At 41.2% G+C, this 14,033-nt stretch overlaps 1 protein-coding gene across 1 annotated transcript in view; it reads right to left on the reverse strand.

Annotated features, from left to right (window-relative positions):
* The window catches only part of LOC115428584 (zinc fingers and homeoboxes protein 2-like), a 170,058-nt gene extending 157,460 nt beyond the window's left edge, over positions 1 to 12,598 (reverse strand). The window contains 1 exon segment of the mRNA XM_030147710.1: positions 12,289 to 12,598. The gene's annotated coding sequence lies outside the window, so the exon portion shown is untranslated.
* Positions 12,599 to 14,033: the final 1,435 nt, after the last annotated feature.

The raw sequence follows: 14,033 nt of genomic DNA on the forward strand, positions 1-14,033 counted from the left end.
CAGTTCTTGAGTGTTTGGTATTTTTGTTAATGGCTCAAGTTGATGAAATGTTTTTTGTTTTTTTTTTAAGTTAAAAAACTGCATAAAACAATATTCTGGTATTACTACGTAAACCGCTTTTGTTGCTGAACAGGAAACTGGAGCGTTAACGAGTTCAACTAAAAGTGTAAAATATTGTAGGTTTATGATTTTACGGAGGGTTGGGGTTATCGATGTTTTCAAAAACGTAGATCTTTGTGGTCGTACGTTAAATGTGTCGAGGGCGTGGGTGACCTGACCTACAGGTGAATGCGTCTGATTGGCTCACAGACTCCAGCATCCGGCAGTGATTGGTCCAAACACAGCGTCTCCGCGGTCCCGTCTCTCACATCGACTCGTTTTCGCCGCCGTCGCTGCGTCTACCTCGCCGTTATTAAGCCGTAAAGCGAAGGCGGCGAAGCGTCTGCTTGTGCTTTCGGACCCACGCGGGCGTTTGAAGAACTCCGCGCTGATATTTTTGGACGTGATCTGCTTTTCTGTGCCAGTTTCCAAACATCCGAAAACCGAACAAACCTCCTGCCAAAAAAAATGTAAAACGATGACAAGCGTTGAGTGTTTCCCTGGTTTATTCTGAGCAGAGGAGAAGCATCGACAAACGGGATGCAGATCCGACGGACCACCGGGACGGACTCAGAGGTCAGAGGTCACAGAGGTCAGGACAGTGTTCACCTCTGTTATGGATTCATATGTTTTTAGCCAAAAAAATAAATAAATAAACATAGAAACAAAATAATCAAAAATGAACCAAATAAACGATAGAATGAAGAAAATTTGTGAAAGTATGAAGAGAAATAATCAAGAAAATGAACAAAACGAAGAAAAATGAAGTAAACAACCTAGAAAATTCATTAAAAATTAGAAAAATGTGAAGAAAATGTAGAAAATTTAAAATTTAAGAAAATAATCAATATATAGATTAATTGAAAAATTAAAAATAAAAATAAAATGAATGAAAAAAAAAACACTGAAATAATCACAAGATTTTACAAAATTAACTAAAAATAAGTGATTAAATGAATGAATGATGAAAACATGAAGAAAATGATCAAGAAAAAAAATAATTTTGAAATTAATTTAAAAAATAAATAAGGAAAACAATATGAGATTTAAGAAGACAAAAAATGCACACGAAAATTAAAAAAAAAAAAGAACAAACTCTAAAAAAAATGACTGAAAAATGAGCAAAATAAAGGTTAGTAATAAAGTACAAGAAAAAATGAGGATAATCGAGAAAATGTGCAAAATGAACAAAAATGAAGTAAAACAATCTAGAAAACTAATGAAAAATTACAAAAATATTACGAAAATCAACAGAAAAAATTAAGAAAATTAATAAAATGACCAAAAATTAAGTAAAACAAATGAGAAAACTAATGAAAAATTTGCAATATGAAAAAAATGAACAGAAAACATGAATATAATCAAGAAAATGTACAAAAAGGAAGTAAACAATCTAGAAAACTATTGAAAAATGAGTAAAATATGAAGAAAATGAAAAGAAAAATTAAAGATAATCAAGAAAATGTACAAACGTAAAACAACCAAGAAAACTGATTTAAAAAAAATTATAATAAAATATGATATAACAAAATATGAAAAAAATTAACAGGAAAAATAAAGATAATCAAGAAAATGTACAAAATGAACAAAAATTAAGTAAAACAATCTAGAAGACTAAAGAAAAATTAGCAAAATATGAAGAAAATGAACAGAAAAAATGAAGATAATGGATAAACGGATCCGTCCTGTTGTTGAACTGTGTTTTCTAGTGGCATCACTGGTCGGTTTTCCATCGGACATCTGAACTAAACTTTACCGATGTTTACTAAATGTTGAAAATACAGAAGTGTAGCCAATCATTTTAGAATTTAGCAGGAAACAGAGGGGTAATATATAATAATAATGAATATATCTGTAAATAAACACTATATCTGCGTTGGTCACTGTGTTTATGGAAGGGCTGACACTGACATCTACCAGAAGAAAGAAGCTCATCAGCACATCTGGGATTGAACGGAAAAACCAACATTACACACTTCTGTATTTGCGATATTTAGTAAATAAAATAATCATATCGTATTGAAAGTAGGAGTTTGATTAGAAGAAGTAAAGTTAATATAAAACTGTTTATATGTTCAGGTTTAACTTCATCTCATCTCAAAACTTCAAAAATTCTAAAGAATCTTGTATCAACTGTAGAAACTACATTACCCATGATCCTTAGAGGCTGTATCTCAGTCAACTTCTACAGAAAAGATGTTGAAATGCACCATGGGAGATGTATTTTTACTGCTGATATTCCTGTTAAATGAGGTTCTGAGTCTGAGGATGGATTTTAATTATTTTCCTGAACATCCTACTTTGTATTTGACTTAATATCATTTAATAAAGACGCAAAAAAGAAAAAGTGAAGAAGTGAAGTTACTATAAAACAGTATTTCCTTTTCCACTGACCCTCAAATTGCATGAATATAACTCATATTTCTGTTCCTGTTTATGGGATGACTTCTACTGACATCTACCAGAAGAAAGAAACTCATGAGCACATCTGGGATCGAATGGACAACCCAACATTACACACTTGTGTTTGAACACATTTATATAAATATGAGTAAAGTTTAGTTCAGATGGACCATGGAAAACAGACGAGTGTCATGGATAAAAAAAAATAAATAGAAATGTTGATATAAATTCAGTCCCAACCATCTGAGTCCTTTTAGAAACAAAGATAAGAACTGAACCCAAACGAACCAACGCACTGATATCTATCCCATAATATCCAGCTCTATTCTGACATTAGTCCTTGTTTTTATCCCAGACTCCTGTTAGAAAACAAACACCTGGATTCAAGGCGTCCACAGACTTTTGTCCACTTGTGTCTGACTTTAATTATGAGGCCGATGGTTTGTTCCACTGATGTGAGTTCTTCCAATAATTTGATCGGTTTGTATTGATTTCCTCTTATCGTCCTGATCACAGCTGAATCAGAGGCGGCGTCCGCGACAGAAGCCGCCGACGACTGAGATTTTAATTATCGATTATTGTACAAACGAAGCTTTGAAACGCACATCAGACGCCGCTCAACGCAACAGGTGCGGCGGCGAAGACGCGACAGAGATGAGGAGTTTCGCCGAGAAGACAGACGAAGAGCGGCTGAAAAACAGGATGAAACGGAAACGCAGCGACTTCAGACCGACACATTCACGTTTTAGAGCGGCGAGGGCGAGGGCGGGAAAAACAGCGCACACGTTTCACAGCAGGAACAAACGGCAGCGTGGATTATCTGAACGTACGGTTACATGAAAGCTTCCACATGAGTGCAGCGTCAGAAACAGAACCAGAGCCAGAACCAGAACCAGAACCAGAACCAGAGCTGACGGGGTTCAACAGGGAAATCAAAGGCTTGTTCACGCCCAGTGGGAGGGAGGGGGGCGGGGCCTTGCACCGAAGCCCCGTTTATCGTTATTTTCAGATGTTTACCTAAAAAAAGTCTGAATTGACGTGGACTAGAACCAGAGTGGGTCCGGTTCCACCCGAGAACACACACACTCTGAATTAAATTAAATAAAATGAATAAAAAATCCAACAGTTTCCACCAGATGGACTGACTCTATAGTCTGTGTGTTCTATAAACACGACCTTTAGTCAGAAAACACTCAGTTTTGTCTTAAACTTCTGTTAAATTTGACATAAACGGTCCTGACAGTCTTGTAGTGTTCGTCACCTCTGTTCCTAAACCCTCCTCAGCAGGTCCACCAGAACCACCAGGATCATTTTAATGTGTTTTATTACAGCAGTTTTAATAATAATTAAATAAATAATAATTAAACACTGGAGTCAAAGTTACGAGTCAGAATGTACAATGTCATGGGATATGTTTTATTATAATGTGGCGCCAAATAAATAACATTTGGTTGGTTGGTCAGTCGGTCGGTCAGGTAGGTGGGTGGTTGGTTGGTCGGGTGGTTGGTCGGGTGGTTGGTCAGTTGGTTGGTCAGTTGGTTGGTTGGTTGGTCAGTTGGGTGGTTGGTCGGTTGGTCAGGTGGTTGGTCAGTTGGTTGGTTGGTCGGTCAGTTGGGTGGTTGGTCGGTTGGTTGGTCGGTCAGTTGGGTGGTTGGTCGGTTGGTCAGGTGGTTGGTTGGTTGGTTGGTTGGTTGGTTGGGTGGTCGGTCTGTTGGTCGGGTGGGTGGTTGGTCGGTCGGTCGGTCAGTCAGTTGGTTGGTGGGTTGGAATTTAATATACAGGAATTTCTCACGTTCAGCTTCAGATATTTCACACATAGAAAAGGTGAGTCTGAGTCGACGTGGACGGTGGGTCCAGTTCCACCTGTGAACACACACACACACACACACACAGTGACACCACCCAGTATGAATGAAAACTAAAGTATCTGTCAGACGTACTGAACCTATATTCTGACTAATCTGTATATAAGACCAGTCCAGTTCACCACAGAACTGATCCAGTCCAGTCCAGTCCTGACAGTCTTGTGCTGTTCGTCACCACTGCTCTTAAACCGTCCTCAGCAGGTACTCCAGTACTGGGACCATTTTAATGTGTTTTATTGCAGCATTTTGACCGATTAAGATAAGATAAGATAAGTTTTTACAGTTATTGCACAATCGTAAAGGACAGAATCAGAGCACCACCCCCCCCACACACGGAGCAAAACAATTAAAAGTGAACCAAACCGACCCAGAAGAACATGTACAGTCTGAGCCCAGTGGACCAGGTTCACAGAGGACCGACCACCATCAAAGGAAAGCAGCTCCTGGTGTTCGGACTCACTGTTCTTTTTGATTAGATTATTTTGACTGTTGCCCTGTTGTAAAAACTGTACATGTTGGACTCATATTTGATATGCACACATTTGGACGGCTGATGTCAGACTGAAGCTGAAGCAGGTTCACACATTTCACCAAAAAGGATCAAGCAGGTTCAGATAATGAATGAATGAATATTGGGAATAAATAAATAAATAAATAAATAAACAAACATTAGCCTCAATTTTTTTTTTTTTTTGAAAGACGATATTTGATCAGCACCTGTGTGGGCACTAGGGCTGTGTATCGGCAAGAATCTGGCGATACAATGCAAATCATAATACTAGAATCGCGACACAATATATCACGATATATCATGATAATAATGGTAATTTTTTTGTTTGTTTCTTTTTTTGTAAATGATTATTTCCTGGAAGAATAGAATTACACCATAAATCTCCACAAATACCAAACACATTTTTATTTGATTCCAACAGGATTTAATGTTCTGTCACAAAATGTTCCTGTGTTCAAACTGAAATTCTGTTTTACAGACATTCCAGTTTCAGATCCTGTTCAAATGTTCACATTCTATCAGTTCAGAACTAACATCAAAACAGTATTTTAGTTCAATTCCAACAAAGGAACGAACATTATTCAATGAAAGAGTGTGAAATAAGAATAAATAAAATATAAACAAACAAGAAAAAAAAAAAAAAAAAAAAAAAATGAACCTCCACAATATCTGCATCTGAATAAATACCTAAAAATATTGATACAATACTTTTTAATATTGACATAGTATTGTGAAATTAAATATTGCGATATATTGCAGAACCGATATTTTCTTACAGTTCTAATGGTAACAGATAGGAAGTCGCATATGGACTTTGATTTGGTGACATGACCTTTGACCTTGAAAGGTAAAACGAATGTCAATTAATGTCTTTAAATATGTCGTAGGACTACAGAAGCCTTGGTTCTATTTTTTTTTTTTTTATTCTGATCCATCCACTAAAACCATCCCATAATAAACAGTGTTAAATTCCTACACTAACACCCTTCTACCGACTGAGTACAAAATACACACTGACACATTTAACATTAGACCTAGAACCAAAAATCATATTAATAATATGAACCAATGTTGGTGTTAACCACTGACATTATTTTTATTTATTTATGTTTAAATTGGCACAAAGCAAATTTACAGATGAAGAATGTGAAAATGTTACAGCAGAGTAAAACAGAAATACATTAGGAGACAGAACTACTGCAAATACCTGAGACGAAATAAACAAAAAGATTAAGACATTTAAAGTGTAATGAAAATAGAGAAACTAATACAATTTATATGAAGAATACTGGAAAAAAAAAATAGGCCACTTATAATGAGTTTACGGAAACTCACTAATCAAATATTATTGTCGTAGTTTGACAAACTAAAAGAATGAATATCAACACCTGTCGCAGCGGAGGAGACAGGATTGAACTAGAAATCTATTACACTGATTATACGATACATGACTCCACTGACGTTTTTAGAAAAATGACCGAGTTTCTGCTAAAAACAAGTTTGCATGAGTCTGATCGGTGCAGAATAGGTGGATTTGATACCAATGGACAAGATGGTACTGGATAATATCTGGGCTTTGCATTTGGAGCCATAGATAATAAGATGATAAAACTGTAATTACAAAAGTTATCACAAAGGTTCGAAGTAAAACTGGCTCAACATAACGAGGAAAAAAAAGCAGCTACATAGAGAGAATTTTATACAAACTAAAGAAAATATGAGACACAATAGATTCTCACTAATTTAAGGCCTTTACGGGTGTTTTTTTTAAGGATAAGACAGATGTTAATCGAAGTGGAGAGATGGTCCTCGATATCTTCCATGGATTTTAAGAATAAAAATGACACGTTTGTCTAAAATTACATCAGATCTTTTTTCAGTACAAACAGATTTACTCAAAAGACGAGATGGTACTGGATAATATCTGGGCTGTGCCACAGAGCGATAATAAAATGATAAAAATTTTAAAGTTATTACATTGTGCATGAAAGGTTAGAAGAAAAACTGGCTCAAGCACACAGCTCCGCTTCCAAACACAGGCATCAGTAAAACATAAGGAGGAAAAACACGGACAGCATGTTATACAATAGAAGGAAAATATAGTCATGATACAATATCGATTCACACTAATTTAAGGCCTTTAAAGATGTTTTAAGGATAATGCAGATGTTAAAGAGATGGCTCTATATTTTCCAGGAATTTTAAGTATAAAAATGACAAAACTGCCTAAAATGTCTAAAATTGCATCAGATCTTTCGCAGTACGAGCAGATTTACGCAACATTTGTTACCAAGAGACCAGTCGGTACTGGATAATATCTGGGCTTTGCATTTGGAGCCATAGATATGTCCATATAATAAGATGATAAAAGATGTAAAAGTTATCACATTGTGCATGAAAGGTCAGAAGCAAAACTGGCTCGACATAATGAGGACACATAACGAGGAAAAAAAATACAGCTACATAGAAGATTTAAAAAAAAATAAAGACAATATGAGACACTTCAGATTCTCACTCATTTGAGGCCTTTACCGATGTTTTTTAAGGATAAAACAGATGTTAATTGAAGTGTGGAGATGGTCCTCAATATATTCCATGGATTTTAAGAATAAAAATGACATGTTTGTGTAAAATTACATCAGATCTTTCTCAGTACAAACAGAATTACTCAACATTTGTTACCAATAGATCAGTCGGTACCGGATAATATCTGGGCTTTGCATTTGGAGCCATAGTAATGTACACATAAAAAGACGATAACAATCTGAAAGTTACGAAATTGTGCACAAAAGGTCAGAAGAAAAACTGGTTCAACATAACGAGGAAAATAGGCAGCTACATAGAAGATTTTATTTTAAAAAAATATAGAAAATATGAGACACTTCAGATTCTCACTCATTTGAGGCCTTTACAGATGTTTTTTAAGGATAAAACAGATGTAAATTGAAGTGTAGAGATAGTCCTCAATATATTCCATGGATTTAAGCATAAAAATGACATGTTTGTGTAAAATTACACCAAATCTTTCTCAGTACAAACAGATTTACTCCTTAAGAAACAACATTTGTCACCAATAGACCAGTCGGTACTGGAAAATATATGGGCTTTGCATTTGAAGCCATAGTAATGTACATATAATAAGACGATAACAACCTAAAAGTTATGAAATTGTGCATGAAAGGTCAGAAGCAAAACTGGCTCAACATAACAAGGAAACATAACGAGGAAAAAAGGCAGCTACAAACCTGGAATTTCCCCTTGTGGGACGAATACAGGCATATTTTATCTTATCTTACATGGAAGATTTTATAAAAAAAAAAAAAAAAAAAAAAGAAAGAAAGAAAAACAATATGAGACACTTTAGATTCTCACTAATTTGAGGCCTTTACAGATGTTTTTTAAGGATAAAACAGATGTAAATTGAAGTGTAGAGATAGTCCTCCAGATATTCCATGGATTTTAGGAATAAAAATGACACGTTTGTGTGAAATTACATCAGATCTTTCTCAGTACGAGCAGATTTACTCCTTAAGAAACAACATTTGTTACCAATAGACCAGTCGGTACTGGATAATATCTGGGTTTTGCTTTTTTTTTTTTTTTTTTTTTTAAACACAGAAGTCGCAAAAATCAGTTCTCGCCTGCAAAGGTTAAGGTCGAGGAACGCATCGTATCAATGAGACGATTTCCCAAAGATGCCTGATAAACCTGCACGTGTGTGTGTGTGTGTGTGTGTGTGTGTGTGTGTGTGTGTGTGTGTGTGTGAAAAAAGCTAAAAGAGTGAGCGGAGAAGAAAAAAAAGGTGGAATATGTGCGAGTGTGCACGAGATGCAGCTGTCGTGCACGCTTTGTGCATGTGTGAAATAAACAGCGGATTGACAGGACAACAAAGAGTGTGTGTGTGTGTGTGTGTGTGTTTTCAGCTCGTATAGCCGCCATAAACCTCCTGACTGGAGGCCAGAGAGGGCAACACATACGCAGAATGGGGTCCATTTCAGACGCACTAAAAACCTACGATGTGAGCAGCCTAAACGGTGAAATAAAAGCTCCCAGGGTGTGTGTGTGTGTGTGTGTGTGTGTGTGTGTGTGTGTGTGTGTGTGTGTGTGTGTGTGTGTGTGTGTAGATGGTGGATGGGGGTGACAGGTCAGGTGATAACAGCAAATCACAGCTGCACTTCCTAAGAACCGGCAAAATGTGTGTGTTCGTGTGTGTGTGTGTTCATGTGTGTGTGTGTTCGTGTGTGTGTGTGTGTGTGTGTGTGTTCGTGTGTGTGTCAGAAACATCGCAGTGTGTCAGGGCAGGAAGAGGAAAAGTGAGAGTGTGTGGAAGCGCAACGAGAGGGATGATGTGTGAAGTGTGAAGTCGTAGTGTGTGTGCGAGCGTGTTGGCGTTTGTGACAAATAAATAGCAGCCAGAGGAGCAGGCGACTGAGCGCGCTCAGATCGGGAGACTGGCAGCATGACTGACTGATCCCTGCATCCATATCATAGGATTAAAAAGCCTGACACGGCGGCGATACAATAGCAGCAAAATATGAGACAAAAAAAGTCGGTCAAAGGGAAAGGAAATGTGATTATGAACCAGAACACGGCGAGATGATATTAAAAATCTGACACACTTTCAACAGGAGGAGCCGGCGCAGGAGGAGGCGGCGCTGTCACCGGGCAGTATAGAGCGAGGAAGAGGAGGAGCCGCTGCCAAAATACCAGCCTCTCCAACGTTTTCCACGAGCCAAGACACACTTCAGTCACACAGCAGAGGGTGAAACCTGCCCAAATTCAGTTTACACACCTGTTCTCCTAAGCCCCGCTCAAATCTGCCTCCTGCGCGTCCGGCAGACGGAGGGAAGTCACGCGAGGACGCCGGGGCGAGGCGGGAAAAGCGGGAAAAACCGCACAACCCGCTTTCCCGGCGATTACAGTCGTCTGGCGGAAAGGTCAAAGGTCGTCCGGGGTTTCTCTTGTGACTGGATACGGTCTGAAGCGGCTCGGAAAAGCACGCCAAATTATTCATGATTTTATGTAACGAGATTTGGGCGGAAAATGAGGTCGGAGAACAAACCCAGGCTGAACCGGATGAACTACAGGAGGAGAGAAGTTTGATAATGGAGCCACGGCAAACTGGGACGAAGGCAGACCGTTTGGAAACCAGTTCACCCACAGTCAGAAACCCATGGATCTGCAGGGAAAGGAACGCCCAAGAACACAAACAACACCTTCACGTCTCACACACAAACTGATTTAAACGAAGAATCCGACGTAAAGCAGCTGAAAACATCCAAACACACCAGTCACAAACCAGTTTGTCCCATTAAACACCACTATCTGAGCCCACTCGACACTGGACAGTTGAATTTCACATGAACTCATCCAAATCCAAAAAAAAAAAAAAAATGCTCTATGAATGTGTAGAACTGCAGAACCAGTCCAACCAGTTCAGATTTAACACTAAACTGGACCATTATGGCACAATTTAATGAAAATATCTGACTGGAAATATGAATATGTACTTTTTCTGCTACTTTTTATTCTAAGACACAACATTTCAGAGGCAAATGTTTTAATATTTTGTGCAGAACATTTGTTTTTATGATATAAAGTGAAATTCATCACATAAATGATGCCTTTCTGTTATAAATTAAATCCACCAACACTTTATTCATGAACTAAAATCAGCCGCGTCATTAACATCTGTAATAAAACACATTCATATGTTTATGGTTGTGTTTAATTTTAAAGACTTTTATTCAAATACAGTTTTAATGCTGGGGTTTTATTTCTATATATATAATACGACTGATACTGGTGAGAATTCAACTGTTTTATCGTCTCATTTATCAAAATATGATGAAGTTAAAGAATAAAGAAAAAGTAAAGAACATTTAAATGATTGAAATCTGTTGATTTATCAATAACATGAAGCATGGGTTCAGAAAGCAGAGGAAACCCAGTTGACAGTGAACAGGACCGAGTCACTGGACCCAGTTGAACATTTAGACTGGATTAAATTCATGAGGCTCAGACTGAATCCAGTTTAACCAGTTAAACCAGTTAAACCAGTTTAACCAGTTAAACCAGTTTAACCAGTTTAACCCAAACCCATGAAACCAGCTGAACCCAATAAAAGACAAAAACATGAACAGAACCAGCACTTCTATGAAGGTTCTGTCCGTTCGGATCCAACACAACTGGATCAGATCCACTGGTTTAAAGTGGGTCTGAACCACAGATCCGGTTCCACTTAAACCAGTTTAACCCGGTCCAGTTCGAACCGGATCAGATCCCGGTCCGGGTTAAACCAGGATAAACACAGACCCATGCAGCTGTAATTTAACTCCCAAAACCACCGTAAAACTGTCAAAGCCCGGTGTCCGGTGACTCCGTGAACCTTTAACCCGCTTCAAACGGAGGATTCTGGCTCCAAAGTGGACCCTTTCGGTCCGGTTCGGGCTAAACCGGGACACGGAGCAGCTCCCGCCGCGGACGGAGACGGACCAAAACACCGACAAAACACGAGAAAGAGCCGCAAAAAGCAGCAACTTTAAAAACACCAACGGGTCCCAAACGGACCAGAACCGGGCCGGGCCGGCTCGCGGGTCCGGTCCGCGGCGGAGGAGCGGCGGAGAGCGGCGGTCCTACGGAGAACCGCTCCGCGCTGACGGCGGCGTCACCTCAGATGACCCGGGAGCCAGACTGGCTGTCTGCTAGCTAGCCCCGGATGAACCGCACATCACGGGCACCGACAGCACCAGAACCGACACCGCCGACCCGCCCGCACCCGCTCTGCCCACAGCCAGTCACAACAGGCACCGGGGAGGGAGGGGGGGGCGGCTCGGTTCGGCGGAGGAACGCCAGAGTCGGAGGGAGAAGGGGAGAGGGAGCCAAAACAAACCCGACATGAAAGAGCCAGAGCCGGGCAGCCACGTCTGAGCCGAGCCGCGGAGGACGGAGAGGCTAAAGCTAAAGGCTAAGCCTCCGCGGCTGCCCGTCATTAGCGGGGCTAATGGCTAACGGCTAGCTCCGCTGGCTAATAAATGTATTATGTGCACTTTCACCGGGGGTGGAGGAGGTGGAGGGGGCACGGCAAAAGTTGGATACCAGAAAAAAACACAGCCCGAGCCGGATGACATTCATGTGTGCGCCCGGTCCGAGCGGACAGCGGAGCTCGGTAACTTTAGTTTGGTGACATCCAGGTGTCTGACAGGGAGCGGAGCTGCTCCGGGCGGTGATTCCCCCTCTGATGGAGGGGACGGGGCTAGCCGCCGCCGCCGCCTGGGCAGACAGACACACAGACACCGCCAGGCGGCTAGTCTGCCTGCGCGCAGCCGCTTTAACAACTTCACTTTGCGGTCACTTTGGTCCACATTTGTGCGCAGGAGTTTTTAAAATAAGAAGTTTGCGGTGTCCTACCTGCGTGGAGTCCGCGGGCGCAGGCTGCGGAGGCTCAACTCTGTTATTCCCACAGATCCAGAGTGGTGCGGTGCGGGGCGCATATAGCTAGCGCAGGGTACAGTAAAGATAGTAGCATAGCTAACCTAAAGACAACAGCAGAGGAACGGCTCCTCTGCTCAGAGGGGGGATCGACGACAAAAACCACATGATCTTTTACGTCAGCATATATTTGCATAGGATGCCAAATTTATGTCGGCCGTCCAGGTGACGGAAACATGTCCACTAAAGTTGGATTATGGCGCGGACGGACGCCGGCGCGGCACGGCACGGGTCGGCGCGGCTCGGCGGGTCGCGGTGCGGAGGCGCGGCCGTGCGCCCCCGGTGCCCGGTCCCTCCGCGGCCCCGACCCGCTGCTGATTCACGGTTTGACACACGCGCGCGGGACCGGGGGGGGGGGGGGGGGGGGGGCTTCCAGTGGAGTCACGCGGGACCAGGGTGCACCTGTGCGGGCTTCCACACACACACTCCCCCCGGACTGACCGCACTGGTCCTGGAGCCCCCCCCCCCCCCCCCCCAGGCTCCTGGACCGAGGATGGAAGTGTGGGACACACACACAGATACACACAGATACACACACACACACACATATATACACACACACACACAAATACACACATATACACACGCATACACATACACACACACATACACACACACAAATACACACACACACAGATACACACACGCATACACATACACACACACACATATGCACACATACACACACACGTATACACACACACACATGTATACACACACATATATACACACACACACGTATACACACACATATACACACACACACACGTATACACACACACATATATACACACACACACACACACACACAGGCTGTACCACCTGTTTGATCTCAGAGTAGACCCCCTGGCTGCGGCTCCGGGGCTGTGTGTGTGTGTGTGTGTGGGGGGGGGGGGGGGGGGGGGGGGGGGGTGCACGTACCGGGGCTGGGACCGGAGGGTGGGGGGTGCGGTCGGGTGTGCAGCAGTGGGCTCGTGGTCACGCCGTCGTGGGTCTCTGATGAGCGGGTGGTGGATCAGACGCAGACCGTGGGTCGGTCTGTGAAAAGCCGTCGGACAGCGGCCCCCACAGGCCGGTCCAGGAACTGCAGCAGAAGCACCAGAGCTGCAGCAGTTCAACCTGCGGTAACCTTTGACCTCTGGGCCCGGACACACACACACACACACACACACACACACACACAGCAGGTTTGTGTTGAATAAAAGTTTGTGATTTGTTTGATTCTAAATCTGCTGTAAATATCCACCAGTATTTGTGTCGTATATTTACTTCTGTTTTCTTCGCTGACATCTGTCCACTGCTTTTATCATTCCTTTTCTACTTAATGTTTATTTCTCTTCCTCCTATTGTAGTGATTTTTTTTTTCTAATACATATATTTTTACATTAGTGTTTTGTACATTTTTTTTTTATCTTTACTGCAAATCTTCGATGATATTTTCCTCTATTTTTGTTCTCCATAAAAGATAATATTGTATGGCTGCACATACAGTTAGACTGGACATCAGACGAAACGATGTGTTTGTGTGTCAAAATATACAGCGTTATCTGAACAAGTGAAAATCTAGTTATAACAGAAGAACGCATAAAATAAGATATTGTAGTTAACTGGTCATCATGATAAGAAGATATTACATTTATTGATCATTGTATTTGGAGTAAATA

Source organism: Sphaeramia orbicularis, chromosome 11 (assembly GCF_902148855.1).
Source record: "Sphaeramia orbicularis chromosome 11, fSphaOr1.1, whole genome shotgun sequence".
Classification (NCBI taxonomy): Eukaryota; Metazoa; Chordata; class Actinopteri; order Kurtiformes; family Apogonidae; genus Sphaeramia; species Sphaeramia orbicularis.